This window comes from Schistocerca nitens, chromosome 2 (genome assembly GCF_023898315.1).
Source record: "Schistocerca nitens isolate TAMUIC-IGC-003100 chromosome 2, iqSchNite1.1, whole genome shotgun sequence".
Classification (NCBI taxonomy): domain Eukaryota; kingdom Metazoa; phylum Arthropoda; class Insecta; order Orthoptera; family Acrididae; genus Schistocerca; species Schistocerca nitens.
The window spans coordinates 93,927,161-93,952,318 of NC_064615.1; the positions used below are offsets into that span (position 1 = coordinate 93,927,161).

The 25,158-nt window shown below is 44.8% G+C and overlaps 34 non-coding genes across 34 annotated transcripts; 18 read left to right on the plus strand and 16 right to left on the minus strand.

Annotated features, from left to right (window-relative positions):
- Nucleotides 1-478: 478 nt before the first annotated feature.
- Trnaq-cug (transfer RNA glutamine (anticodon CUG)) lies at nucleotides 479-550 on the plus strand. The gene has a single exon. It is a non-coding gene; the product is annotated as a tRNA-Gln (tRNA).
- Nucleotides 551-908: 358 nt separating this feature from the next.
- On the minus strand, nucleotides 909-997 carry Trnay-gua (transfer RNA tyrosine (anticodon GUA)). Its single transcript is given in 2 exon segments — nucleotides 909-944; nucleotides 961-997. It is a non-coding gene; the product is annotated as a tRNA-Tyr (tRNA).
- Nucleotides 998-1,245: 248 nt separating this feature from the next.
- Trnaq-cug (transfer RNA glutamine (anticodon CUG)) lies at nucleotides 1,246-1,317 on the plus strand. Its single transcript has one exon. It is a non-coding gene; the product is annotated as a tRNA-Gln (tRNA).
- A 358-nt stretch (nucleotides 1,318-1,675) lies between these two features.
- Trnay-gua (transfer RNA tyrosine (anticodon GUA)) lies at nucleotides 1,676-1,764 on the minus strand. The gene is given in 2 exon segments: nucleotides 1,676-1,711; nucleotides 1,728-1,764. It is a non-coding gene; the product is annotated as a tRNA-Tyr (tRNA).
- Nucleotides 1,765-2,012: 248 nt separating this feature from the next.
- Trnaq-cug (transfer RNA glutamine (anticodon CUG)) lies at nucleotides 2,013-2,084 on the plus strand. The gene has a single exon. It is a non-coding gene; the product is annotated as a tRNA-Gln (tRNA).
- A 358-nt stretch (nucleotides 2,085-2,442) lies between these two features.
- Nucleotides 2,443-2,531, minus strand: Trnay-gua (transfer RNA tyrosine (anticodon GUA)). Its single transcript is given in 2 exon segments — nucleotides 2,443-2,478; nucleotides 2,495-2,531. It is a non-coding gene; the product is annotated as a tRNA-Tyr (tRNA).
- Nucleotides 2,532-2,779: 248 nt separating this feature from the next.
- Nucleotides 2,780-2,851, plus strand: Trnaq-cug (transfer RNA glutamine (anticodon CUG)). Its single transcript has one exon. It is a non-coding gene; the product is annotated as a tRNA-Gln (tRNA).
- Nucleotides 2,852-3,209: 358 nt separating this feature from the next.
- On the minus strand, nucleotides 3,210-3,298 carry Trnay-gua (transfer RNA tyrosine (anticodon GUA)). The gene is given in 2 exon segments: nucleotides 3,210-3,245; nucleotides 3,262-3,298. It is a non-coding gene; the product is annotated as a tRNA-Tyr (tRNA).
- A 248-nt stretch (nucleotides 3,299-3,546) lies between these two features.
- Trnaq-cug (transfer RNA glutamine (anticodon CUG)) lies at nucleotides 3,547-3,618 on the plus strand. The gene has a single exon. It is a non-coding gene; the product is annotated as a tRNA-Gln (tRNA).
- Nucleotides 3,619-3,976: 358 nt separating this feature from the next.
- On the minus strand, nucleotides 3,977-4,065 carry Trnay-aua (transfer RNA tyrosine (anticodon AUA)). Its single transcript is given in 2 exon segments — nucleotides 3,977-4,012; nucleotides 4,029-4,065. It is a non-coding gene; the product is annotated as a tRNA-Tyr (tRNA).
- A 248-nt stretch (nucleotides 4,066-4,313) lies between these two features.
- On the plus strand, nucleotides 4,314-4,385 carry Trnaq-cug (transfer RNA glutamine (anticodon CUG)). The gene has a single exon. It is a non-coding gene; the product is annotated as a tRNA-Gln (tRNA).
- A 358-nt stretch (nucleotides 4,386-4,743) lies between these two features.
- On the minus strand, nucleotides 4,744-4,832 carry Trnay-gua (transfer RNA tyrosine (anticodon GUA)). The gene is given in 2 exon segments: nucleotides 4,744-4,779; nucleotides 4,796-4,832. It is a non-coding gene; the product is annotated as a tRNA-Tyr (tRNA).
- A 248-nt stretch (nucleotides 4,833-5,080) lies between these two features.
- Nucleotides 5,081-5,152, plus strand: Trnaq-cug (transfer RNA glutamine (anticodon CUG)). Its single transcript has one exon. It is a non-coding gene; the product is annotated as a tRNA-Gln (tRNA).
- A 1,448-nt stretch (nucleotides 5,153-6,600) lies between these two features.
- Nucleotides 6,601-6,672, plus strand: Trnaq-cug (transfer RNA glutamine (anticodon CUG)). Its single transcript has one exon. It is a non-coding gene; the product is annotated as a tRNA-Gln (tRNA).
- A 358-nt stretch (nucleotides 6,673-7,030) lies between these two features.
- On the minus strand, nucleotides 7,031-7,119 carry Trnay-gua (transfer RNA tyrosine (anticodon GUA)). The gene is given in 2 exon segments: nucleotides 7,031-7,066; nucleotides 7,083-7,119. It is a non-coding gene; the product is annotated as a tRNA-Tyr (tRNA).
- A 248-nt stretch (nucleotides 7,120-7,367) lies between these two features.
- Nucleotides 7,368-7,439, plus strand: Trnaq-cug (transfer RNA glutamine (anticodon CUG)). Its single transcript has one exon. It is a non-coding gene; the product is annotated as a tRNA-Gln (tRNA).
- Nucleotides 7,440-7,797: 358 nt separating this feature from the next.
- Nucleotides 7,798-7,886, minus strand: Trnay-gua (transfer RNA tyrosine (anticodon GUA)). The gene is given in 2 exon segments: nucleotides 7,798-7,833; nucleotides 7,850-7,886. It is a non-coding gene; the product is annotated as a tRNA-Tyr (tRNA).
- A 248-nt stretch (nucleotides 7,887-8,134) lies between these two features.
- Nucleotides 8,135-8,206, plus strand: Trnaq-cug (transfer RNA glutamine (anticodon CUG)). Its single transcript has one exon. It is a non-coding gene; the product is annotated as a tRNA-Gln (tRNA).
- Nucleotides 8,207-8,564: 358 nt separating this feature from the next.
- On the minus strand, nucleotides 8,565-8,653 carry Trnay-gua (transfer RNA tyrosine (anticodon GUA)). The gene is given in 2 exon segments: nucleotides 8,565-8,600; nucleotides 8,617-8,653. It is a non-coding gene; the product is annotated as a tRNA-Tyr (tRNA).
- Nucleotides 8,654-8,901: 248 nt separating this feature from the next.
- Trnaq-cug (transfer RNA glutamine (anticodon CUG)) lies at nucleotides 8,902-8,973 on the plus strand. Its single transcript has one exon. It is a non-coding gene; the product is annotated as a tRNA-Gln (tRNA).
- Nucleotides 8,974-9,331: 358 nt separating this feature from the next.
- Nucleotides 9,332-9,420, minus strand: Trnay-gua (transfer RNA tyrosine (anticodon GUA)). The gene is given in 2 exon segments: nucleotides 9,332-9,367; nucleotides 9,384-9,420. It is a non-coding gene; the product is annotated as a tRNA-Tyr (tRNA).
- A 248-nt stretch (nucleotides 9,421-9,668) lies between these two features.
- On the plus strand, nucleotides 9,669-9,740 carry Trnaq-cug (transfer RNA glutamine (anticodon CUG)). The gene has a single exon. It is a non-coding gene; the product is annotated as a tRNA-Gln (tRNA).
- A 358-nt stretch (nucleotides 9,741-10,098) lies between these two features.
- On the minus strand, nucleotides 10,099-10,187 carry Trnay-gua (transfer RNA tyrosine (anticodon GUA)). Its single transcript is given in 2 exon segments — nucleotides 10,099-10,134; nucleotides 10,151-10,187. It is a non-coding gene; the product is annotated as a tRNA-Tyr (tRNA).
- A 248-nt stretch (nucleotides 10,188-10,435) lies between these two features.
- On the plus strand, nucleotides 10,436-10,507 carry Trnaq-cug (transfer RNA glutamine (anticodon CUG)). The gene has a single exon. It is a non-coding gene; the product is annotated as a tRNA-Gln (tRNA).
- A 358-nt stretch (nucleotides 10,508-10,865) lies between these two features.
- Trnay-gua (transfer RNA tyrosine (anticodon GUA)) lies at nucleotides 10,866-10,954 on the minus strand. The gene is given in 2 exon segments: nucleotides 10,866-10,901; nucleotides 10,918-10,954. It is a non-coding gene; the product is annotated as a tRNA-Tyr (tRNA).
- Nucleotides 10,955-11,202: 248 nt separating this feature from the next.
- Nucleotides 11,203-11,274, plus strand: Trnaq-cug (transfer RNA glutamine (anticodon CUG)). The gene has a single exon. It is a non-coding gene; the product is annotated as a tRNA-Gln (tRNA).
- Nucleotides 11,275-11,632: 358 nt separating this feature from the next.
- Nucleotides 11,633-11,721, minus strand: Trnay-gua (transfer RNA tyrosine (anticodon GUA)). Its single transcript is given in 2 exon segments — nucleotides 11,633-11,668; nucleotides 11,685-11,721. It is a non-coding gene; the product is annotated as a tRNA-Tyr (tRNA).
- A 248-nt stretch (nucleotides 11,722-11,969) lies between these two features.
- Trnaq-cug (transfer RNA glutamine (anticodon CUG)) lies at nucleotides 11,970-12,041 on the plus strand. Its single transcript has one exon. It is a non-coding gene; the product is annotated as a tRNA-Gln (tRNA).
- Nucleotides 12,042-12,399: 358 nt separating this feature from the next.
- Nucleotides 12,400-12,488, minus strand: Trnay-gua (transfer RNA tyrosine (anticodon GUA)). The gene is given in 2 exon segments: nucleotides 12,400-12,435; nucleotides 12,452-12,488. It is a non-coding gene; the product is annotated as a tRNA-Tyr (tRNA).
- Nucleotides 12,489-12,736: 248 nt separating this feature from the next.
- Trnaq-cug (transfer RNA glutamine (anticodon CUG)) lies at nucleotides 12,737-12,808 on the plus strand. The gene has a single exon. It is a non-coding gene; the product is annotated as a tRNA-Gln (tRNA).
- Nucleotides 12,809-13,166: 358 nt separating this feature from the next.
- Trnay-gua (transfer RNA tyrosine (anticodon GUA)) lies at nucleotides 13,167-13,255 on the minus strand. The gene is given in 2 exon segments: nucleotides 13,167-13,202; nucleotides 13,219-13,255. It is a non-coding gene; the product is annotated as a tRNA-Tyr (tRNA).
- Nucleotides 13,256-13,503: 248 nt separating this feature from the next.
- Trnaq-cug (transfer RNA glutamine (anticodon CUG)) lies at nucleotides 13,504-13,575 on the plus strand. Its single transcript has one exon. It is a non-coding gene; the product is annotated as a tRNA-Gln (tRNA).
- A 358-nt stretch (nucleotides 13,576-13,933) lies between these two features.
- Trnay-gua (transfer RNA tyrosine (anticodon GUA)) lies at nucleotides 13,934-14,022 on the minus strand. Its single transcript is given in 2 exon segments — nucleotides 13,934-13,969; nucleotides 13,986-14,022. It is a non-coding gene; the product is annotated as a tRNA-Tyr (tRNA).
- Nucleotides 14,023-14,270: 248 nt separating this feature from the next.
- On the plus strand, nucleotides 14,271-14,342 carry Trnaq-cug (transfer RNA glutamine (anticodon CUG)). The gene has a single exon. It is a non-coding gene; the product is annotated as a tRNA-Gln (tRNA).
- The last annotated feature ends 10,816 nt before the right edge of the window (nucleotides 14,343-25,158 follow it).

Here is a 25,158-nt window from a genome sequence, read left to right on the forward strand (position 1 = left end):
ACGTCGTAGAAAGATGACACGAAAGAAAACCAAATGCTCAATTGATAACGCTTAATTCACGTGCAAAACGTCAATAAACAAACACAAAACACGAAAACACTGGCGTAAACACTGACGTTCACGGAGCGACTAGAGGAGCGTGCGACCGCTGCGGCAGCTAAAGCCAGACTGATGGATATCTGTGACTCGTCCACTACAGTCCACCGCTCTACCAACTGAGCTACCAGAGGCTCTGCATGCTTTGTTATTCGTACTGATTGCTTTACGTCCGTCCCTGTCTTTCATTTCCACACACTGCTACTCAGCGCCGTCATATAGACGCACAGGAAATGCGGTCATCGGCTGCAACTGCAAACATTGCCCAGATTAAGTTTTATAATGCTCGATCGTGTCAATTAGGTTAAAAAATGCAATTAGGAAGTGTTTGAAGTATGTTAGAGTACTGCTAAGTGTATTTACGAGTTTCAATCTCCTGTATGGTTCCATGGTGTAACGGTTAGCACTCTGGACTCTGAATCCAGCGATCCGAGTTCGAATCTCGGTGGAACCTTCGTTTAGTCTAAATTTTCTGTAATAAGCGTTTCTCGCCGAGCGAGTAGCAGAGATAGGCTCAGGGATTTAGTTCCTACATTTGTGTAAAAAACGAGACGTCTATGAAACGGTTGAATATTGGTGCGACTATGTGACCTATATAGCACATTAAACGAGTAATGCCTGTAAGAGCAAGCAATTTTACGATAATTCGAAGAAATATCATTATCCTACGAAGGCTAAGAATCCCATGATTATCAACTAGCTATTATAAGCTGAGCAAATGAATTTCCTTTAAAATAGGTTTAAAACATAGGGAGGTTCTGACCGAGTGGGCATGCTCTGGAGCCTCTTTGCTCCTGAGATTAGAAAAACAGTCCTCTGGGCCGGATTTGAACCAGCGACCTATGGATATCTGTGACTCGTCCACTACAGTCCACCGCTCTACCAACTGAGCTACCAGAGGTTCTGCATGCTTTCTTAATCGTACTGATTGCTTTACGTCCGTCCCTGTCTTTCATTTCCACACACTGCTACTCAGCGCCGTCATATAGACGCACAGGAAATGCGGTCATCGGCTGCAACTGCAAACATTGCCCAGATTAAGTTTTATAATGCTCGATCGTGTCAATTAGGTTAAAAAATGCAAGTAGGAAGTGTTTGAAGTATGTTAGAGTACTGCTAAGTGTATTTACGAGTTTCAATCTCCTGTATGGTTCCATGGTGTAACGGTTAGCACTCTGGACTCTGAATCCAGCGATCCGAGTTCGAATCTCAGTGGTACCTTCGTTTAGTCTAAATTTTCTGTAATAAGCGTTTCTCGCCGAGCGAGTAGCAGAGATAGGCTCAGGGATTTAGTTCCTACATTTGTGTAAAAAACGAGACGTCTATGAAACGGTTGAATATTGGTGCGACTATGTGACCTATATAGCACATTAAACGAGTAATGCCTGTAAGAGCAAGCAATTTTACGATAATTCGAAGAAATATCATTATCCTACGAAGGCTAAGAATCCCATGATTATCAACTAGCTATTATAAGCTGAGCAAATGAATTTCCTTTAAAATAGGTTTAAAACATAGGGAGGTTCTGACCGAGTGGGCATGCTCTGGAGCCTCTTTGCTCCTGAGATTAGAAAAACAGTCCTCTGGGCCGGATTTGAACCAGCGACCTATGGATATCTGTGACTCGTCCACTACAGTCCACCGCTCTACCAACTGAGCTACCAGAGGTTCTGCAGGCTTTCTTATTCGTACTGATTGCTTTACGTCCGTCCCTGTCTTTCATTTCCACACACTGCTACTCAGCGCCGTCATATAGACGCACAGGAAATGCGGTCATCGGCTGCAACTGCAAACATTGCCCAGATTAAGTTTTATAATGCTCGATCGTGTCAATTAGGTTAAAAAATGCAAGTAGGAAGTGTTTGAAGTATGTTAGAGTACTGCTAAGTGTATTTACGAGTTTCAATCTCCTGTATGGTTCCATGGTGTATCGGTTAGCACTCTGGACTCTGAATCCAGCGATCCGAGTTCGAATCTCGGTGGAACCTTCGTTTAGTCTAAATTTTCTGTAATAAGCGTTTCTCGCCGAGCGAGTAGCAGAGATAGGCTCAGGGATTTAGTTTCGACGTTTGTGTAAAAAACGAGACGTCTGTGAAACTGTTGAATATTGGTGCGACTATGTGACCTATATAGCACATTAAACGAGTAATGCCTGTAAGAGCAAGCAATTTTACGATAATTCGAAGAAATATCATTATCCTACGAAGGCTAAGAATCCCATGATTATCAACTAGCTATTATAAGCTGAGCAAATGAATTTCCTTTAAAATAGGTTTAAAACATAGGGAGGTTCTGACCGAGTGGGCATGCTCTGGAGCCTCTTTGCTCCTGAGATTAGGAAAACAGTCCTCTGAGCCGGATTTGAACCAGCGACCTATGGATATCTGTGACTCGTCCACTACAGTCCACCGCTCTACCAACTGAGCTACCAGAGGCTCTACATGCTTTCTTATTCGTACTGATTGCTTTAAGTCCGTCCCTGTCTTTCATTTCCACACACTGCTACTCAGCGCCATCATATAGACACACAGGAAATGCGGTCATCGGCTGCAACTGCAAACATTGCCCAGATTAAGTTTTATAATGCTCGATCGTGTCAATTAGGTTAAAAAATGCAAGTAGGAAGTGTTTGAAGTATGTTAGAGTACTGCTAAGTGTATTTACGAGTTTCAATCTCCTGTATGGTTCCATGGTGTAACGGTTAGCACTCTGGACTCTGAATCCAGCGATCCGAGTTCGAATCTCGGTGGAACCTTCGTTTAGTCTAAATTTTCTGTAATAAGCGTTTCTCGCCGAGCGAGTAGCAGAGATAGGCTCAGGGATTTAGTTCCTACATTTGTGTAAAAAACGAGACGTCTATGAAACGGTTGAATATTGGTGCGACTATGTGACCTATATAGCACATTAAACGAGTAATGCCTGTAAGAGCAAGCAATTTTACGATAATTCGAAGAAATATCATTATCCTACGAAGGCTAAGAATCCCATGATTATCAACTAGCTATTATAAGCTGAGCAAATGAATTTCCTTTAAAATAGGTTTAAAACATAGGGAGGTTCTGACCGAGTGGGCATGCTCTGGAGCCTCTTTGCTCCTGAGATTAGAAAAACAGTCCTCTGGGCCGGATTTGAACCAGCGACCTATGGATATATGTGACTCGTCCACTACAGTCCACCGCTCTACCAACTGTGCTACCAGAGGCTCTGCATGCTTTCTTATTCGTACTGATTGCTTTACGTCCGTCCCTGTCTTTCATTTCCACACACTGCTACTCAGCGCCGTCATATAGACGCACAGGAAATGCGGTCATCGGCTGCAACTGCAAACATTGCCCAGATTAAGTTTTATAATGCTCGATCGTGTCAATTAGGTTAAAAAATGCAAGTAGGAAGTGTTTGAAGTATGTTAGAGTACTGCTAAGTGTATTTACGAGTTTCAATCTCCTGTATGGTTCCATGGTGTAACGGTTAGCACTCTGGACTCTGAATCCAGCGATCCGAGTTCGAATCTCGGTGGAACCTTCGTTTAGTCTAAATTTTCTGTAATAAGCGTTTCTCGCCGAGCGAGTAGCAGAGATAGGCTCAGGGATTTAGTTCCTACATTTGTGTAAAAAACGAGACGTCTATGAAACGGTTGAATATTGGTGCGACTATGTGACCTATATAGCACATTAAACGAGTCATGCCTGTAAGAGCAAGCAATTTTACGGTAATTCGAAGAAATATCATTATCCTACGAAGGCTAAGAATCCCATGATTATCAACTAGCTATTATAAGCTGAGCAAATGAATTTCCTTTAAAATAGGTTTAAAACATAGGGAGGTTCTGACCGAGTGGGCATGCTCTGGAGCCTCTTTGCTCCTGAGATTAGAAAAACAGTCCTCTGGGCCGGATTTGAACCAGCGACCTATGGATATCTGTGACTCGTCCACTATAGTCCACCGCTCTACCAACTGAGCTACCAGAGGCTCTGCATGCTTTCTTATTCGTACTGATTGCTTTACGTCCGTCCCTGTCTTTCATTTCCACACACTGCTACTCAGCGCCGTCATATAGACGCACAGGAAATGCGGTCATCGGCTGCAACTGCAAACATTGCCCAGATTAAGTTTTATAATGCTCGATCGTGTCAATTAGGTTAAAAAATGCAAGTAGGAAGTGATTGAAGTATGTTAGAGTACTGCTAAGTGTATTTACGAGTTTCAATCTCCTGTATGGTTCCATGGTGTAACGGTTAGCACTCTGGACTCTGAATCCAGCGATCCGAGTTCGAATCTCGGTGGAACCTTCGTTTAGTCTAAATTTTCTGTAATAAGCGTTTCTCGCCGAGCGAGTAGCAGAGATAGGCTCAGGGATTTAGTTCCTACATTTGTGTAAAAAACGAGACGTCTATGAAACGGTTGAATATTGGTGCGACTATGTGACCTATATAGCACATTAAACGAGTCATGCCTGTAAGAGCAAGCAATTTTACGATAATTCGAAGAAATATCATTATCCTACGAAGGCTAAGAATCCCATGATTATCAACTAGCTATTATAAGCTGAGCAAATGAATTTCCTTTAAAATAGGTTTAAAACATAGGGAGGTTCTGACCGAGTGGGCATGCTCTGGAGCCTCTTTGCTCCTGAGATTAGAAAAACAGTCCTCTGGGCCGGATTTGAACCAGCGACCTATGGATATCTGTGACTCGTCCACTACAGTCCACCGCTCTACCAACTGAGCTACCAGAGGCTCTGCATGCTTTCTTATTCGTACTGATTGCTTTACGTCCGTCCCTGTCTTTCATTTCCACACACTGCTACTCAGCGCCGTCATATAGACGCACAGGAAATGCGGTCATCGGCTGCAACTGCAAACATTGCCCAGATTAAGTTTTATAATGCTCGATCGTGTCAATTAGGTTAAAAAATGCAAGTAGGAAGTGTTTGAAGTATGTTAGAGCACTGCTAAGTGTATTTACGAGTTTCAATCTCCTGTATGGTTCCATGGTGTAACGGTTAGCACTCTGGACTCTGAATCCAGCGATCCGAGTTCGAATCTCGGTGGAACCTTCGTTTAGTCTAAATTTTCTGTAATAAGCGTTTCTCGCCGAGCGAGTAGCAGAGATAGGCTCAGGGATTTAGTTTCTACATTTGTGTAAAAAACGAGACGTCTATGAAACGGTTGAATATTGGTGCGACTATGTGACCTATATAGCACATTAAACGAGTAATGCCTGTAAGAGCAAGCAATTTTACGATAATTCGAAGAAATATCATTATCCTACGAAGGCTAAGAATCCCATGATTATCAACTAGCTATTATAAGCTGAGCAAATGAATTTCCTTTAAAATAGGTTTAAAACATAGGGAGGTTCTGACCGAGTGGGCATGCTCTGGAGCCTCTTTGCTCCTGAGATTAGAAAAACAGTCCTCTGGGCCGGATTTGAACCAGCGACCTATGGATATCTGTGACTCGTCCACTACAGTCCACCGCTCTACCAACTTTTTTTTTGTTTTTTTTTCTTTTTTACTTTTTTTTCTTGTTTTTTTTTTTTTTTATTTATATTTTGGGTCTCCTTCCTCCCCTTCAACCCATCCTTGCGCTCGCCAATTTCTGCCTTCTCGGCCAGGCTTCTATGCCATTAAAAGAACGTTGAACACAAAGGACGCTTCTTCTGCATCAAGAAAGGAAAACGTGTTGTCACTGCAGCGGAAAGTTCAAGGTGCGTTGCTTCTGTAGCAAAGGAAACGTTTCATTCCTTGTTGATGACTCTTTGCTGCAAAACTTTTTTTTCATCGTGTTTTGTTGGTTTTTTATTTTTTTTAAATCTTTTTTAACTTTTTTAATATACAACAAGTTTTTTTTAATTGTTTGTTTCCACTATTCTTTGCGTGAGACATCTCGGCTCGTTGACGGCACTCAACGCTCGTCTTCTCGAGGGTTGCCTATTATGGTATACCCCAAGCATATAGCTTGGTCTCATTTCTTTCTCCCCGTTTGTATGTGATCTCCTATGTCGGCAGTTGTCTTCTCTTAGCACTGAGTGCCCAATGGCCGGGCGCCACACACAGGTTGGAGAAGAAAAAAAAAAAAAAAAAAACACACTGCCATCAACGTTATTAACAGTCGGATGCAGTGCATTCATCTTACCATCTACTTCGTTGTTTCTTGTTCGTTTTTGTTCACCGTCGTTGTCGTTCATAGTGTCGTTATTCTCAATGCTGGTATATAGTTCGCGAACTGTTGTAAACCAACTGAGCTACCAGAGGCTCTGCATGCTTTCTTATTCGTACTGATTGCTTTACGTCCGTCCCTGTCTTTCATTTCCACACACTGCTACTCAGCGCCGTCATATAGACGCACAGGAAATGCGGTCATCGGCTGCAACTGCAAACATTGCCCAGATTAAGTTTTATAATGCTCGTTCGTGTCAATTAGGTTAAAAAATGCAAGTAGGAAGTGTTTGAAGTATGTTAGAGTACTGCTAAGTGTATTTACGAGTTTCAATCTCCTGTATGGTTCCATGGTGTAACGGTTAGCACTCTGGACTCTGAATCCAGCGATCCGAGTTCGAATCTCGGTGGAACCTTCGTTTAGTCTAAATTTTCTGTAATAAGCGTTTCTCGCCGAGCGAGTAGCAGAGATAGGCTCAGGGATTTAGTTCCTACATTTGTGTAAAAAACGAGACGTCTATGAAACGGTTGAATATTGGTGCGACTATGTGACCTATATAGCACATTAAACGAGTAATGCCTGTAAGAGCAAGCAATTTTACGATAATTCGAAGAAATATCATTATCCTACGAAGGCTAAGAATCCCATGATTATCAACTAGCTATTATAAGCTGAGCAAATGAATTTCCTTTAAAATAGGTTTAAAACATAGGGAGGTTCTGACCGAGTGGGCATGCTCTGGAGCCTCTTTGCTCCTGAGATTAGAAAAACAGTCCTCTGGGCCGGATTCGAACCAGCGACCTATGGATATCTGTGAATCGTCCACTACAGTCCACCGCTCTACCAACTGAGCTACCAGAGGCTGTGCATGCTTTCTTATTCGTACTGATTGCTTTACGTCCGTCCCTGTCTTTCATTTCCACACACTGCTACTCAGCGCCGTCATATAGACGCACAGGAAATGCGGTCATCGGCTGCAACTGCAAACATTGCCCAGATTAAGTTTTATAATGCTCGATCGTGTCAATTAGGTTAAAAAATGCAAGTAGGAAGTGTTTGAAGTATGTTAGAGTACAGCTAAGTGTATTTACGAGTTTCAATCTCCTGTATGGTTCCATGGTGTAACGGTTAGCACTCTGGACTCTGAATCCAGCGATCCGAGTTCGAATCTCGGTGGAACCTTCGTTTAGTCTAAATTTTCTGTAATAAGCGTTTCTCGCCGAGCGAGTAGCAGAGATAGGCTCAGGAATTTAGTTCCTACATTTGTGTAAAAAACGAGACGTCTATGAAACGGTTGAATATTGGTGCGACTATGTGACCTATATAGCACATTAAACGAGTAATGCCTGTAAGAGCAAGCAATTTTACGATAATTCGAAGAAATATCATTATCCTACGAAGGCTAAGAATCCCATGATTATCAACTAGCTATTATAAGCTGAGCAAATGAATTTCCTTTAAAATAGGTTTAAAACATAGGGAGGTTCTGACCGAGTGGGCATGCTCTGGAGCCTCTTTGCTCCTGAGATTAGGAAAACAGTCCTCTGGGCCGGATTTGAACCAGCGACCTATGGATAACTGTGAATCGCCCACTACAGTCCACCGCTCTACCAACTGAGCTACCAGAGGCTGTGCATGCTTTCTTATTCGCACTGATTGCTTTACGTCCGTCCCTGTCTTTCATTTCCACACACTGCTACTCAGCGCGGTCATATAGACGCACAGGAAATGCAGTCATCGGCTGCAACTGCAAACATTGCCCAGATTAAGTTTTATAATGCTCGATCGTGTCAATTAAGTTAAAAAATGCAAGTAGGAAGTGTCTGAAGTATGCCAGAGTACTGCTAAGTGTATTTACGAGTCCCATGCTCCTGTATGGTTCCATGGTGTAACGGTTAGCACTCTGGACTCTGAATCCAGCGATCCGAGTTCGAATCTCGGTGGAACCTTCGTTTAGTCCAAATATTCTGCAATAAGCGTTTCTCGCCGAGCAAGTAGCAGCGATAGGCTCAGGGATTTAGTTTCTACGTTTGTGTAAAAAACGAGACGTCTATGAAACGGTTGAATATTGGTGCGACTATGTGACCTATATAGCACATTAAACGAGTAATGCCTGTAAGAGCAAGCAATTTTACGATAATTCGAAGAAATATCATTATCCTACGAAGGCTAAGAATCCCATGATTATCAACTAGCTATTATAAGCTGAGCAAATGAATTTCCTTTAAAATAGGTTTAAAACATAGGGAGGTTCTGACCGAGTGGGCATGCTCTGGAGCCTCTTTGCTCCTGAGATTAGAAAAACAGTCCTCTGGGCCGGATTCGAACCAGCGACCTATGGATATCTGTGAATCGTCCACTACAGTCCACCGCTCTACCAACTGAGCTACCAGAGGCTGTGCATGCTTTCTTATTCGTACTGATTGCTTTACGTCCGTCCCTGTCTTTCATTTCCACACACTGCTACTCAGCGCCGTCATATAGACGCACAGGAAATGCGGTCATCGGCTGCAACTGCAAACATTGCCCAGATTAAGTTTTATAATGCTCGATCGTGTCAATTAGGTTAAAAAATGCAAGTAGGAAGTGTTTGAAGTATGTTAGAGTACAGCTAAGTGTATTTACGAGTTTCAATCTCCTGTATGGTTCCATGGTGTAACGGTTAGCACTCTGGACTCTGAATCCAGCGATCCGAGTTCGAATCTCGGTGGAACCTTCGTTTAGTCTAAATTTTCTGTAATAAGCGTTTCTCGCCGAGCGAGTAGCAGAGATAGGCTCAGGAATTTAGTTCCTACATTTGTGTAAAAAACGAGACGTCTATGAAACGGTTGAATATTGGTGCGACTATGTGACCTATATAGCACATTAAACGAGTAATGCCTGTAAGAGCAAGCAATTTTACGATAATTCGAAGAAATATCATTATCCTACGAAGGCTAAGAATCCCATGATTATCAACTAGCTATTATAAGCTGAGCAAATGAATTTCCTTTAAAATAGGTTTAAAACATAGGGAGGTTCTGACCGAGTGGGCATGCTCTGGAGCCTCTTTGCTCCTGAGATTAGGAAAACAGTCCTCTGGGCCGGATTTGAACCAGCGACCTATGGATAACTGTGAATCGCCCACTACAGTCCACCGCTCTACCAACTGAGCTACCAGAGGCTGTGCATGCTTTCTTATTCGCACTGATTGCTTTACGTCCGTCCCTGTCTTTCATTTCCACACACTGCTACTCAGCGCGGTCATATAGACGCACAGGAAATGCAGTCATCGGCTGCAACTGCAAACATTGCCCAGATTAAGTTTTATAATGCTCGATCGTGTCAATTAAGTTAAAAAATGCAAGTAGGAAGTGTCTGAAGTATGCCAGAGTACTGCTAAGTGTATTTACGAGTCCCATGCTCCTGTATGGTTCCATGGTGTAACGGTTAGCACTCTGGACTCTGAATCCAGCGATCCGAGTTCGAATCTCGGTGGAACCTTCGTTTAGTCCAAATATTCTGCAATAAGCGTTTCTCGCCGAGCAAGTAGCAGCGATAGGCTCAGGGATTTAGTTTCTACGTTTGTGTAAAAAACGAGACGTCTGTGAAACTGTTGAATATTGGTGCGACTATGTGACCTATATAGCACATTAAACGAGTAATGCCTGTAAGAGCAAGCAATTTTACGGTAATTCGAAGAAATATCATTATCCTACGAAGGCTAAGAATCCCATGATTATCAACTAGCTATTATAAGCTGAGCAAATGAATTTCCTTTAAAATAGGTTTAAAACATAGGGAAGTTCTGACCGAGTGGGCATGCTCTGGAGCGTCTTTGCTCCTGAGATTAGAAAAACAGTCCTCTGGGCCGGATTTGAACCAGCGACCTACGGATAACTGTGAATCGCCCACTACAGTCCACCGCTCTACCAACTGAGCTACCAGAGGCTGTGCATGCTTTCTTATTCGTACCGATTGCTTTACGTCCGTCCCTGTCTTTCATTTCCACACACTGCTACTCAGCGCGGTCATATAGACGCACAGGAAATGCAGTCATCGGCTGCAACTGCAAACATTGCCCAGATTAAGTTTTGTAATGCTCGATCGTGTCAATTAAGTTAAAAAATGCAAGTAGGAAGTGTCTGAAGTATGCCAGAGTACTGCTAAGTGTATTTACGAGTCCCATGCTCCTGTCTGGTTCCATGGTGTAACGGTTAGCACTCTGGACTCTGAATCCAGCGATCCGAGTTCGAATCTCGGTGGAACCTTCGTTTAGTCCAAATTTTCTGTAATAAGCGTTTCTCGCCGAGCAAGTAGCAGAGATAGGCTCAGGGATTTAGTTTCTACGTTTGTGTAAAAAACGAGACGTCTGTGAAACTGTTGAATATTGGTGCGACTATGTGACCTATATAGCACATTAAACGAGTAATGCCTGTAAGAGCAAGCAATTTTACGGTAATTCGAAGAAATATCATTATCCTACGAAGGCTAAGAATCCCATGATTATCAACTAGCTATTATAAGCTGAGCAAATGAATTTCCTTTAAAATAGGTTTAAAACATAGGGAAGTTCTGACCGAGTGGGCATGCTCTGGAGCGTCTTTGCTCCTGAGATTAGAAAAACAGTCCTCTGGGCCGGATTTGAACCAGCGACCTATGGATAACTGTGAATCGCCCACTACAGTCCACCGCTCTACCAACTGAGCTACCAGAGGCTCTGCATGCTTTCTTATTCGTACTGATTGCTTTACTTCCGTCCCTGTCTTTCATTTCCACACACTGCTACTCAGCGCGGTCATATAGACGCACAGGAAATGCAGTCATCGGCTGCAACTGCAAACATTGCCCAGATTAAGTTTTATAATGCTCGATCGTGTCAATTAAGTTAAAAAATGCAAGTAGGAAGTGTCTGAAGTATGCCAGAGTACTGCTAAGTGTATTTACGAGTCCCATGCTCTTGTCTGGTTCCATGGTGTAACGGTTAGCACTCTGGACTCTGAATCCAGCGATCCGAGTTCGAATCTCGGTGGAACCTTCGTTTAGTCTAAATTTTCTGTAATAAGCGTTTCTCGCCGAGCAAGTAGCAGCGATAGGCTCAGGGATTTAGTTTCTACGTTTGTGTAAAAAACGAGACGTCTGTGAAACTGTTGAATATTGGTGCGACTATGTGACCTATATAGCACATTAAACGAGTAATGCCTGTAAGAGCAAGCAATTTTACGGTAATTCGAAGAAATATCATTATCCTACGAAGGCTAAGAATCCCATGATTATCAACTAGCTATTATAAGCTGAGCAAATGAATTTCCTTTAAAATAGGTTTAAAACATAGGGAAGTTCTGACCGAGTGGGCATGCTCTGGAGCCTCTTTGCTCCTGAGATTAGAAAAACAGTCCTCTCGGCCGGATTTGAACCAGCGACCTATGGATAACTATGAATCGCCCACTACAGTCCACCGCTCTACCAACTGAGCTACCAGAGGCTGTGCATGCTTTCTTATTCGTACTGATTGCTTTACGTCCGTCCCTGTCTTTCATTTCCACACACTGCTACTCAGCGCGGTCATATAGACGCACAGGAAATGCAGTCATCGGCTGCAACTGCAAACATTGCCCAGATTAAGTTTTATAATGCTCGATCGTGTCAATTAAGTTAAAAAATGCAAGTAGGAAGTGTCTGAAGTATGCCAGAGTACTGCTAAGTGTATTTACGAGTCCCATGCTCCTGTCTGGTTCCATGGTGTAACGGTTAGCACTCTGGACTCTGAATCCAGCGATCCGAGTTCGAATCTCGGTGGAACCTTCGTTTAGTCCAAATTTTCTGTAATAAGCGTTTCTCGCCGAGCAAGTAGCAGCGATAGGCTCAGGGATTTAGTTTCTACGTTTGTGTAAAAAACGAGACGTCTGTGAAACTGTTGAATATTGGTGCGACTATGTGACCTATATAGCACATTAAACGAGTAATGCCTGTAAGAGCAAGCAATTTTACGGTAATTCGAAGAAATATCATTATCCTACGAAGGCTAAGAATCCCATGATTATCAACTAGCTATTATAAGCTGAGCAAATGAATTTCCTTTAAAATAGGTTTAAAACATAGGGAAGTTGTGACCGAGTGGGCATGCTCTGGAGCCTCTTTGCTCCTGAGATTAGAAAAACAGTCCTCTGGGCCGGATTTGAACCAGCGACCTATGGATAACTGTGAATCGCCCACTACAGTCCACCGCTCTACCAACTGAGCTACCAGAGGCTCTGCATGCTTTCTTATTCGTACTGATTGCTTTACTTTCGTCCCTGTCTTTCATTTCCACACACTGCTACTCAGCGCGGTCATATAGACGCACAGGAAATGCAGTCATCGGCTGCAACTGCAAACATTGCCCAGATTAAGTTTTATAATGCTCGATCGTGTCAATTAAGTTAAAAAATGCAAGTAGGAAGTGTCTGAAGTATGCCAGAGTACTGCTAAGTGTATTTACGAGTCCCATGCTCCTGTCTGGTTCCATGGTGTAACGGTTAGCACTCTGGACTCTGAATCCAGCGATCCGAGTTCGAATCTCGGTGGAACCTTCGTTTAGTCCAAATTTTCTGTAATAAGCGTTTCTCGCCGAGCAAGTAGCAGCGATAGGCTCAGGGATTTAGTTTCTACGTTTGTGTAAAAAACGAGACGTCTGTGAAACTGTTGAATATTGGTGCGACTATGTGACCTATATAGCACATTAAACGAGTAATGCCTGTAAGAGCAAGCAATTTTACGGTAATTCGAAGAAATATCATTATTGTACGAAGGCTAAGAATCCCATGATTATCAACTAGCTATTATAAGCTGAGCAAATGAATTTCCTTTAAAATAGGTTTAAAACATAGGGAAGTTCTGACCGAGTGGGCATGCTCTGGAGCCTCTTTGCTCCTGAGATTAGAAAAACAGTCCTCTGGGCCGGATTTGAACCAGCGACCTATGGATAACTGTGAATCGCCCACTACAGTCCACCGCTCTACCAACTGAGCTACCAGAGGCTGTGCATGCTTTCTTATTCGTACTGATTGCTTTACGTCCGTCCCTGTCTTTCATTTCCACACACTGCTACTCAGCGCGGTCATATAGACGCACAGGAAATGCAGTCATCGGCTGCAACTGCAAACATTGCCCAGATTAAGTTTTATAATGCTCGATCGTGTCAATTAAGTTAAAAAATGCAAGTAGGAAGTGTCTGAAGTATGCCAGAGTACTGCTAAGTGTATTTACGAGTCCCATGCTCCTGTCTGGTTCCAAGGTGTAACGGTTAGCACTCTGGACTCTGAATCCAGCGATCCGAGTTCGAATCTCGGTGGAACCTTCGTTTAGTCCAAATTTTCTGTAATAAGCGTTTCTCGCCGAGCAAGTAGCAGCGATAGGCTCAGGGATTTAGTTTCTACGTTTGTGTAAAAAACGAGACGTCTGTGAAACTGTTGAATATTGGTGCGACTATGTGACCTATATAGCACATTAAACGAGTAATGCCTGTAAGAGCAAGCAATTTTACGGTAATTCGAAGAAATATCATTATCCTACGAAGGCTAAGAATCCCATGATTATCAACTAGCTATTATAAGCTGAGCAAATGAATTTCCTTTAAAATAGGTTTAAAACATAGGGAAGTTCTGACCGAGTGGGCATGCTCTGGAGCCTCTTTGCTCCTGAGATTAGAAAAACAGTCCTCTGGGCCGGATTTGAACCAGCGACCTATGGATAACTGTGAATCGCCCACTACAGTCCACCGCTCTACCAACTGAGCTACCAGAGGCTGTGCATGCTTTCTTATTCGTACTGATTGCTTTACGTCCGTCCCTGTCTTTCATTTCCACACACTGCTACTCAGCGCGGTCATATAGACGCACAGGAAATGCAGTCATCGGCTGCAACTGCAAACATTGCCCAGATTAAGTTTTATAATGCTCGATCGTGTCAATTAAGTTAAAAAATGCAAGTAGGAAGTGTCTGAAGTATGCCAGAGTACTGCTAAGTGTATTTACGAGTCCCATGCTCCTGTCTGGTTCCATGGTGTAACGGTTAGCACTCTGGACTCTGAATCCAGCGATCCGAGTTCGAATCTCGGTGGAACCTTCGTTTAGTCCAAATTTTCTGTAATAAGCGTTTCTCGCCGAGCAAGTAGCAGCGATAGGCTCAGGGATTTAGTTTCTACGTTTGTGTAAAAAACGAGACGTCTGTGAAACTGTTGAATATTGGTGCGACTATGTGACCTATATAGCACATTAAACGAGTAATGCCTGTAAGAGCAAGCAATTTTACGGTAATTCGAAGAAATATCATTATCCTACGAAGGCTAAGAATCCCATGATTATCAACTAGCTATTATAAGCTGAGCAAATGAATTTCCTTTAAAATAGGTTTAAAACATAGGGAAGTTCTGACCGAGTGGGCATGCTCTGGAGCCTCTTTGCTCCTGAGATTAGAAAAACAGTCCTCTGGGCCGGATTTGAACCAGCGACCTATGGATAACTGTGAATCGCCCACTACAGTCCACCGCTCTACCAACTTTTTTTTTTTTTTTTTTTTTTTTTTTCTGGCCTCCATCCTCCCCTTATAGCCCGTCACTTGCACTCACCAAAATTGCCTTCATCGGCTAGCTTCAGTAGCTATAATTGTAATGAACTAAATGTCTCCTCATGAGACGGAAATGAAAATACTTCTGGATTGGTACCCCTGACTCTCCGTAGGTGTACGGGGGGAATTTCAGCAGACGGGTGGCTTCAGAGTTTGTCTTCTCGGTGAATAGCTATTGCTAATGTATTCCGTTGTGTAACATTCGTTGTTTTTGTCGTCCATGTCTCAAGTATTAATTCTGTTTCAGCTGCTCGTAACTCCGAAGCCCCGGCCACCAAAGTCTCCATGACATCCTACCAGGGAACCTTTTTGGTTTCCTAACATAAGGGAAATAAAAGAATAAAAGCGTCGCCCCATTAGTATGGCAAATGGTATACAAAAAAAAACGAGTAAAGAGATTGAAAGAAGTGATAAAGTCAAGATTCTTGCAATATAGTGACTCTATGTCAACGTTCGTAATAAAAAACAAGCATAGTTTTCTTTATATTTCGTCGTTCGTAGCAGTGTCTGGTGTTCCATCGTTAAATGTATCCAATATTCTTCTTTACTCGTCTCTTGCTCGGATAGGAGGTAGTATACAGTCTGGCCCTTTAGCCAATTGACGGCACGTCGTTTTGTATTGGGATACGGAACTTCGTCAGGGTTGAGTAGGCGTGTCGGTGTTATCCTACTTGGTGACGTCCGCAGTATGCTTGCGAGTTTCTGTGTGCAGACGGACCATATGTCCTGTACAGCGTTGCAAGTAAATTTATGCTCGTCTGTGTCGACTAAGTGACATCTGACACAATTCGGTGTTTCAGCCAGGTGAATCTTGTGTAACCTCGAATTGGTCGGAAATTTCCTATTGACTGCCATGTACCAAGTGGAGCGCACTGTAGATGAAAGAAGCGGGTCGTGAATGTTCTCCCAGACTTGTTTCCAGTTATAACCTCGACATTTCTCCTCCACTATATTGCGTGGTGTACTTTCCGTCAATGTGGCGTAAATTGCTTTGACTTTGTGACGGTCTGCCTCTGGAATTCTTCGTTGTATGTAGCTAAGTTCGAGGATGAAATACCTGAAGTGACAGAGCGAGTTCAGAATGTGTTTTACATCTACAGGTGGGTCCAGATTGGGAGGCACTATTTCATTCAAAATGTGAGCCGTCAGTGTGTTAGGTGATCTGTGCCACTGTTTGTATATTTGACTAACATACAAGGCTTTTGCTTTGAGGTAGACATCCGTCAAATTGAGGCCTCCCTTCCAAACTGGGAGGGTGAGGGTTTCATACTTTACTTTAAATATCTGACCCCTGGTAACAAAGTGGCCAAGCGCCGCTAACATTTGTTGTGCCATAGTCTTTGGTAATGGCAGTACTTGGGCAACGTAATGAACTTTGGAAATTATGTAGGTGTTAACTAAGGCCACTCTTTGAATGGCATTTAGAGCTCGCAGGCTATGTTGCCGTATGCCAGCGCGCATTTTTGCCAGCAGTTTTCTATAGTTCAAGGCAGCCGTGCGGCGGATATTGCGTGTGTATTCAATCCCGAGGCAGGTGATCGTTTCCAAACTTCTTATTCTTTCAGCAGCACCGAGTTCTAATCCACGTCCAATGTGCATTAAGCCTGACTTGTGACGGTTGAGTTTCGCCCCTGATGCAGCTTCATACGTTGTTACAATGTGGAAAGCTTTCTCTAAGTCCTCGTCTTTCGTTACTACAAAACTGACATCATCTGCGTATGCCTGGCAAATAATCTTCTGACCATGAATGAGCAGCCCTGGAAGGTCTTGCGTCAGGGAGTACAAGAATGGCTCGAGTGCTATGGCAAACAATGCCATCGACATTGGGCAGCCCTGTCGTACTGAACTTGCGATACTGATCGGCCTGCTTAAGCGTCCATTTACATTGATTTGCGACGTACCATTCATCAGGAGGGTTTTAACAGTAGCAGTGATTTTCTGAGGAAAATGCATGACGTCCATGGTGCGTAGGAGATAGGAGTGGTTCACCCTGTCAAAGGCCTTTTCAAAGTCGAGAGACACAAGGGCACTTGGGATGTCACAGGCTGCGGCAATCGCTATGAGATCTCTATATGCAGTTAAAGTGTTGAAAATATTTCTATTTGTTCCAACACACGTTTGGTAGTCGCCGGTAACGCTGGTAATGACTGAATTTAATCGTTGCACAATGACACGTGCGAAAATTTTATAGTCAGTGTTAAGCAATGTTAAAGGCCGGAGATTCTCAACAGTTTTGCCTCCTGGAGTTTTTGGAATTAGCACCACTATCCCTTTACAAAAATCTTTCAAGCTGTCATTTCGAATGTTCATAATGTCATTACAGACCAGAGTCAACTTACTAATTAACTGTCGCCGAAATGTGTGATAAAACTCGGCAGGTAACCCGTCAGGACCAGGCGATTTATTTCTTGGGCTTCTGAGAATGGCGTCTGCCACTTCATCCTCGAGTATGTCTGAGGCGAGTTCTTCCGCCTGTTCCGGACCAAGTCTCCCCCACGCCCTGTCCGCAAGGACTGCCTGCGCTGCCACATCTATTGGTTTTTCAGCTAGTAACGCTGTAAAATGTTTATGAATTTCTTCTTGAATAGCAGTTTGTGTGTCGAAAAGGCGACCGTCTGCAGTTTTTAGCTCAGTCAGTATTTTCCTGTTTCTTCTTTTTTGCTCTTGTATAACATGGTACATGGATGTTGTTTCCTCCCGCACTGCATTTTGCAGGCGTGTTCTCACTTGATAGCCTTCAGATTGTCGTCGCGTCAGTGTGAGGAGTGTCGCCTTGATTCGTTTGATCTGCAGGTGATTGGCCACTACTGTATTATCGTCTTTGTAAAGGTCTCGGAGGCACTGAAAATAGAATTCTATTGTGGTCCTCTGCCAGGCGGATTTCTCGCGAGAGTAACACTTCATCGCTTTTATGAGAGCTGGCTTTGCACATTTTATCCACCACGAGAAAGCCGAATTGTACAGTGGAAATTTCCGTTCACAATCTGCCCATGTGTGTTGGAAGACAGCGTGGCACCCTGGATCTGATAAATGGGAAACATTCAGTTTCCACGGGCCTCTCGCTCTATATGTACCCTCTCTTTCCATATTGATGGTACATATATATGCTACATGGTCAGAGAATATAAGCGGCCATCGCTCCGCTTGCAAAATATGGTCCCGTAAATTGGAAGTTGCATAAATTCTGTCAATGCGGCTGGCAGAATGGCTGGTGACGTGGGTAAAACCGGGCATGTCGCCGTGTTTAAGTTCCCACGTGTCGAGCAGGTTTAATTCTCTAACAATGTCCAGAAGTTCTATGGAAGTGTTAAAATGCGGCGTTTGGTCTTTGGGTTTTAGTACACAGTTGAAATCACCGGCAAATACGACTTGGCCTGTGCGGGTTGTAAAAAGCGGCACTATCTCTTCCTTAAAAAACTCCGATCTCTGGCGTTTTTTTCCCGTTCCAGAAGGGGCATAAACATTTATGAATCGGGTGTTGTGGATTGTCCCCGCAATACCTCTGCTGTTCGGCAGTCTGTCGACATTGGCTACGGCGATGCCTTCTTTGGTCAAAAGTGCAGTTCCGAGTTCACTGCCACGTCCCGGGTTGATTAACGCATTGTAACCTGTGATACGATCCAGATCAATGTCGGCGACCTCTTGCAACAGCGCAATGTCGACATCAGCTGCATATAAGAAATCCGTAAGATTCCTCAGGTTTGACGTACTGCTGATCTTGTTGATGTTGACCGTGGCAACACGGTATGCCTGTAAGGGTGGCATGAGGGCAGAGGTATGCGTGGCGTTGAGCCGCTCCCTTAGGGATGACGGAGGGGCATCAATTAAAAGAAGTCGGGGTCGGCATCGACCGTCTGAAGAGCAGATTCAGTCTGCCGTTGCTCATGCGATTCCGTTTCCCGCACGTCTGACACTGTTTCTCGGTCTTGTCCCTGTACTCCGGTCATACCGTTGTCGTGAGAGCATTCTTCGACGTCGTCCGCCCAGTTACGCGGGTGGTGAGCGTCACGCGGATCTGCACTGCTATCTGGCAGGTGGCCACTTGTACCTTCTGTAGCTACCGACATCATCTTCGCCTGTGACGGGGAGGGTCCGTTGTCGGAGGCAACCTCTGAGCCGTCAGTGCGGGACTTTTTGGATGTCTGGGGAGTTGCAGTGGAAACCTGAGACGTCACGTCGGTCATCTTCTGACGCACCTGATTGGCTTTCTCACGCAGTGGTTGCGCTTTTGTGTCAGCACCCTGTTGCGCGATTCTTCGCTTCTTCTGCTTTTTCGGGGAAGGGCACTTGGAGGTTTGAGCAGTGTTCTCCTGAGTGGCACAGTTTTCGGCCATGGGAAAAACTTCCGCCGCTTGCGGCTGTTCGAAGGCGTTACAGACCTGGCTGCCATCCTGCGTCGCCTTACTTCCCTCCGTAACTTCCTGTAAGGAAGCTCCGAGGGTTTCCGGTACATTACTCGTCTCCATTGGTATGTTCTCCTCGGTGTGATCAGTGTATGCATCGAGGGTGAAATCGACGCTGAGTTCTGGAGCGGTGTTTACACGGGCGGCGGCTACGTAAGTGATCGGTAACGTAGAACTGGGGCCAGGCTGCTCACGCTCGCCAGTCGGGATCTGCGCTACGCGCCTCTGAAGACACTGAGCGCGGACGTGTGCTGTAGAGCCACATCCCGAGCATGTCCGTGGTTGCCCGTCATAAATTACTATGGCCCTGTACCCACCGATAATGATGTAAGATGGAATATGCTTCAGCAATTCGAGTTTCACTTGCCGCACACCGTTTAATACTGGGAATATATGTTGCCCCGACCATCTCTCAGCAACGTTGCTTATTACCGAACCATATTCCCGTAGTTTGGCGTTAATCTGCTCGGCAGTTACTTCGAAGGGCAGTTCAAATATTCTGATGGTCCGCAATCCCAAGCCGGCTTGCGTTAGTCGCACCTCGCCAACGTTTCCGTCTGAATGTTTGAACCTAAGGGAGCCACCACAAGACGCAACAATTTGTTCACATCGTTCAGGCGTCACCAATTTCAAGTAAACGGTACTACTAACGATCGATAAGTGAATGCCAATTAAATCGTCAAGCGTTAATTTCATAACATCTCGCACAAATAGTTCTACCTCAAAGGATTTTGGTCTGGCAAATTTCGGGTCGAATGTCAACTTAAGAGTGTCTTTCCGTTCTGGTTGAGTCATGATTGCATTCGTGTGTTCATTACCGAGGGTAGTGTTATCGCTGTAAGCGCGCACTCACCATGCACAGCGACCGCCGCCGGCAGCGACGAAGTAAACACGACCAGCCGCTCCGTACGTCCGCACCGCACGGCTGCCCGCGAGGGAATGCCAACTGAGCTACCAGAGGCTGTGCATGCTTTCTTATTCGTACAGATTGCTTTACGTCCGTCCCTGTCTTTCATTTCCACACACTGCTACTCAGCGCGGTCATATAGACGCACAGGAAATGCAGTCATCGGCTGCAACTGCAAACATTGCCCAGATTAAGTTTTATAATGCTCGATCGTGTCAATTAAGTTAAAAAATGCAAGTAGGAAGTGTCTGAAGTATGTCAGAGTACTGCTAAGACTATTTACGAGTCCCATGCTCCTGTCTGGTTCCATGGTCATTACCGCTTGCGACGCGGCAGCGTGCGGACGTTCGGAGCGCTCAGTGTCACTTGCTTTGTTTACGTTGTATTGTGCTTTCTGTTTCACGTGATTGCGCGTGGTTGTGTGTTCGTGTCGTTGTTTTAAGTGTTTGTTGTATGCAGTTAGCCCATTTGGGTTAATTTGCACAATGGTTCCCACGATTCCAAGGAAAAATACCCTGCAGTTCGAGTTTGACAAGGCTACACGATCAGTTCAGCCAAGTTCACTGGAAGTTCATGAATGGATCGTCGATACAATCGGCATTACCACTGATCAAGTTCACACTGCCTACTACGACCTGGATTTGTACTGCTTTTTCGTGAAGCTCCTGAATCCCCTCTTACTGGAACGACTTTTGCAGAAACATGGCGGCGGCGTCGAGTTCCGGCATCGCGATGGCACTGTGAGTACTGTCCAAGTTACTAACGCGGATGTCGAGATCTCTAACGTGCGTATTTACAACCTGCCCCCTGAAGTAGACAACTGTTTCCTAAAAGACGTGCTCACGAAATATGGCGAAGTGCGTAACATTAGACTTGAAAAGTGGTCCAGGCACCATAAGTTGCAATGTTTTTCTGGCATCAGATCGGTTGAGATGCAAGTTAAAGTCAACATCCCATCCCATGTATTTGTTTGTGGGTATAAGGTGCAGGTTACATATTCTGGGCAAGCTTCTACGTGTTTTAACTGCAATGAAAGTGGTCATTTACGGCAAAATTGCCCTAAAAGAATGACCGTCTTAAAGCCTACTTTACAACAACGTAAGAGGCTCACTTTAGCTGATCTAGTGACGGGCATCCAATTACCAAGTAATGAGCCGTCCCTTTCTACTGATACTGTGACTGTACATGAAAAACCTTTTGAAGACGAGTTCCCTGCTATTCCTCTTGCGAAGGGCGGGGATCAGAACCCTCTCACCCGTCCGGTCACTGCGGTGGCGTCCAAGAGACGTCGGACGTGCGACAGTAGTAGTTCAGATGAAGGCGTCTCAGTACCGGTAACACCTGCCACACCTGATATCAAACAACCTGCAGGCGACATTGAGCTTTCGCAAGACGCTATACCAGAATCACGTGTTGATGTTAATACTTCTTCGCCTGATGACGGTATTGCTACGCCCCAGGTTGGTTCTTGTTTACCGTCCACGTCTGTCGAGTCGGCTCCCCAACAAACCGATGGTGAACCTCAGCATGTTGCCCACAGTGACGTCGACGGTGTGTGCGCAGGTCCCCCACTCGTATCACAGCCACGCGACACTGACAACAAACACACTGACGAGTGTGTCACCACGGAGCGAGATCTCAGCCTTGCTTGTCAACAACCTGACCGGGAGAGTGTTTCCAAACAATCCCAACGTGTGGATAAACAAGAACTTAGCGCGTCTCCGGATGGACTATCCGGTGAGTCGCACATGCAGGTTGCTGCAGCAGGGCAACCTGCACAGGAGACTTGTGTCGATTCTCCGATGCCGCTTTCTGCGGAAAAAGTCGCAAGCGTCGGGAGGAACAAAAAGAAATTCCAACCGAACTTGAATGTACCGCGCAGCAAACACAAACTGCAAGCCCTCTCCGATGCGAACGATGGTGATGGCCACTCTCCACCAGCTGGTTCACGAATGGATTGGTTTGCCGGTGACGATGATCACGTTAATTTAAAGTAGCTCCGTAAATTCCATGGCACAAGCGTACAAGTTCCTGAGTGTTAATGTTAACAGGATCACGTCTGAATTGAAACTTGCAGTCTTTAGGCAGTTCGTATATGAGTCTGCCGCTGATATACTTCTATTGCAGGAATTCCTTGTTCCTGATCTGGTCATTCCCGGTTTCCACTGTATTACCAATGTTGCCTTCGAACTTAGCACTGGTACCGCCATTCTCGTGCGTGAAGGCATCCCCGTCTCGGACGTTGAAACACTGGAGTCGGGGCGTGGCATATCCTGCAAAATATTCGGCGTCACGCTCGTGAACCTATACGCGCCCTCAGGGAGTGGACACAGGTTCGCAAGGACCGAGTTCTTTAAAGACGAACTAATTTACCTGCTTCGTAAAAATCCGACTGCCCTAATATTAGGAGGAGATTTTAACTGTGTCGTACATCAAAAAGATCAGCGGCCGCATTTTAACTATTGTAAGGAGCTTCATGATCTGGTTTTACGAATGAATCTAAAGGATACGTGGGAACTCCTTCACCCTACCCTTGTGAAATTTACATACTTCACTTCCACCTCGAGTAGCCGCCTCGACAGAATATATGTGTCTTCTCAGCTCGGGGAACACGTTGTTGACTCGGAGGTCATTCCCGTCCCATGTAGCGATCACTGCGCCTACGCCGCCGTTATACAACTGGACAGACAACCCACCAAACGATTCAGAAGTCACTGGATGTTCAATATTTCCCACCTTCAGGACGCCGATCTCGAGGTACTTGTCACACGGACTTGGACTTTTTGTCTTCGCTCTGTCAATAGATACCGTACGAAAGTAGAGTGGTGGACGTCCTTTGCTAAACCAAAGTTGCGTCGGGCTTTGATTTCGTACTGTAATACGCAATCAAGGGATGCAAAGAGGACCACCGAATTTTACTATTCAATTTTAAGGGAGCTCTACGACAAATCTGGCGTCAATAATATTTACACGGCTCAAATAAAGCAAATCAAGGCTAAGATGCTCAGTATCAAACGTAAACAACTAGAAGGATTAAAAATCAAGTCAAAAGTCAACTCTTTTGTTCAATCTGAGACAACTTCCATGTATCATCTAATTAAGCATCAGACGAACCGTAGACGCTTATTTATAGACGAACTGGCAACTGATAACGGGGAACTTCTCACTCGGCAACCTGACATAGTCACGGCAATCCAGGGGTATTATCACGGCCTGTACTCGGACTGCCCCACCAATGATGGCTTGACTGCTACTGTACTCCAGTTGATGGACACGTCCGTTACTGAGGAAGATAATCGTGACTTTCTGGCTGCGTTTAGTGTCGAGGAGACTTTAGAACTTATTGTTAAGTCGCCAGCTAACAAAGCCCCAGGACTGGACGGCCTTCCCAAGGAGTTTTATCTTCGGTATTGGGATGTAATTGGTGTTACTTTTACAGAAATTTTAAATGAAATCATTGCTGGGGCGCCTGTTCCTGCTGCGATGAAGGAGGGTAAAATTGTCCTTGTTCCCAAACGCAAAGGATGTAAGCGATTTGATAATCTGCGCCCGCTCACCCTGCTCAATTTTGACTACAAAACTATAGCCAGAGCTGTTAACACCCGAATGTCTCCGCTCATTCACAAAGTTGTCCGGCGGCACCAGGCGTGCGTGCCAGGACGGAATGCCATGTCTGCGATGTCTGAAATTCGGGACCTCATCTCCATTGCCTCAGTCACCAACCTGAAGTGTGCGCTGCTTTTTCTAGACTTTCATAAAGCCTTTGATCATGTGAACCACCGATACCTTTTTCACATCATGGACAAAATAGGACTCGAGGAAGGGGTGATACAAGTCCTTCGCACTTTGATATCTGGCATATCAGCGAGGATACAAGTCAATGGACAGCTGACGCAACCGATATCCATTCAGCGGGGTGTCCCCCAGGGCAGTCCACTCTCTATGTCACTTTTTGTGCTGTCCCTGGAACCCTTCCTTCGGTCTCTTTATCACCAGTTGTCAGGAGTGTCAATCTCCGGTCACACATTCATAGTCCGTGCGTACGCTGACGATGTTGCCGTACTGTTACGCACTGAGGACGAGGTGGTCCGTCTTAAAGGGGCGATCGACCAATATAGTGAAGTGTCTGGAGCACAACTCAGTGACCGGAAATGTAAAGTGCTCGATATCAGGGGTTTCGAGAACTTAACTATACCGTGGGCGCATGTTGTGGAATCTCACAAGCTACTAGGAATCACCTTGAATAGGTGCCCTCTCAAAATGGCGGCCTCCAATTGGAAGTCAGTGACGCATCTGATACAGGGTACCATTGTCGAATGTCGCTGGCGTGCTGTGAACATTATAGAAAAAATTCGGCTTCTCAATACCTACGTCTTCTCCAAGGCGTATTATGTTGCACAGTTCTTTCCCATTCCCAAGCTTCAGGCCAGAAAGATCATGCAGGTTGCCAATCGATTCATCTGGAAGGGCAACATATTTAAATTGTCCTCCGATACGCTGGCCAAGTCGAGAACTACTGGTGGGCTTGAGTTAGTTAACATTGCCGGGAAAGCAATGGCCTTGTACGTCAAGCGGACCACGACTATACTGCATGACAGCCATTGCACTGTTACTCAAAAGTTGTTCCTCACAGTGCGTCCAGCGAGTATGCGACCTCCTGTTGACGTCGGCAGAATCCATTACAAACTGAAACACATCAGAGAATTTTTCCTTCAGTGTAGTTATGCAGATGTGGATGTTCTACGGCGACGACCACTGTCAACTCGGGACTTGCAACGTGAGTGGGAAAAGTCGGCGACCCCAAATACCATAGAACGGAAGTATCCAACTACCGAATGGACAACGGTGTGGGCCAACATCAGCTTGAAAGTACACTCTTCGGATGTTGCTTCAACCTGGTTCAGGGTGGTAAATAACACAATTGCCACTAATGAAAAGCTACATGCAATTGGGTTAAGTGACACAAATCTCTGCCTCTGTTGTGGACTCGTCGATTCTCTGATTC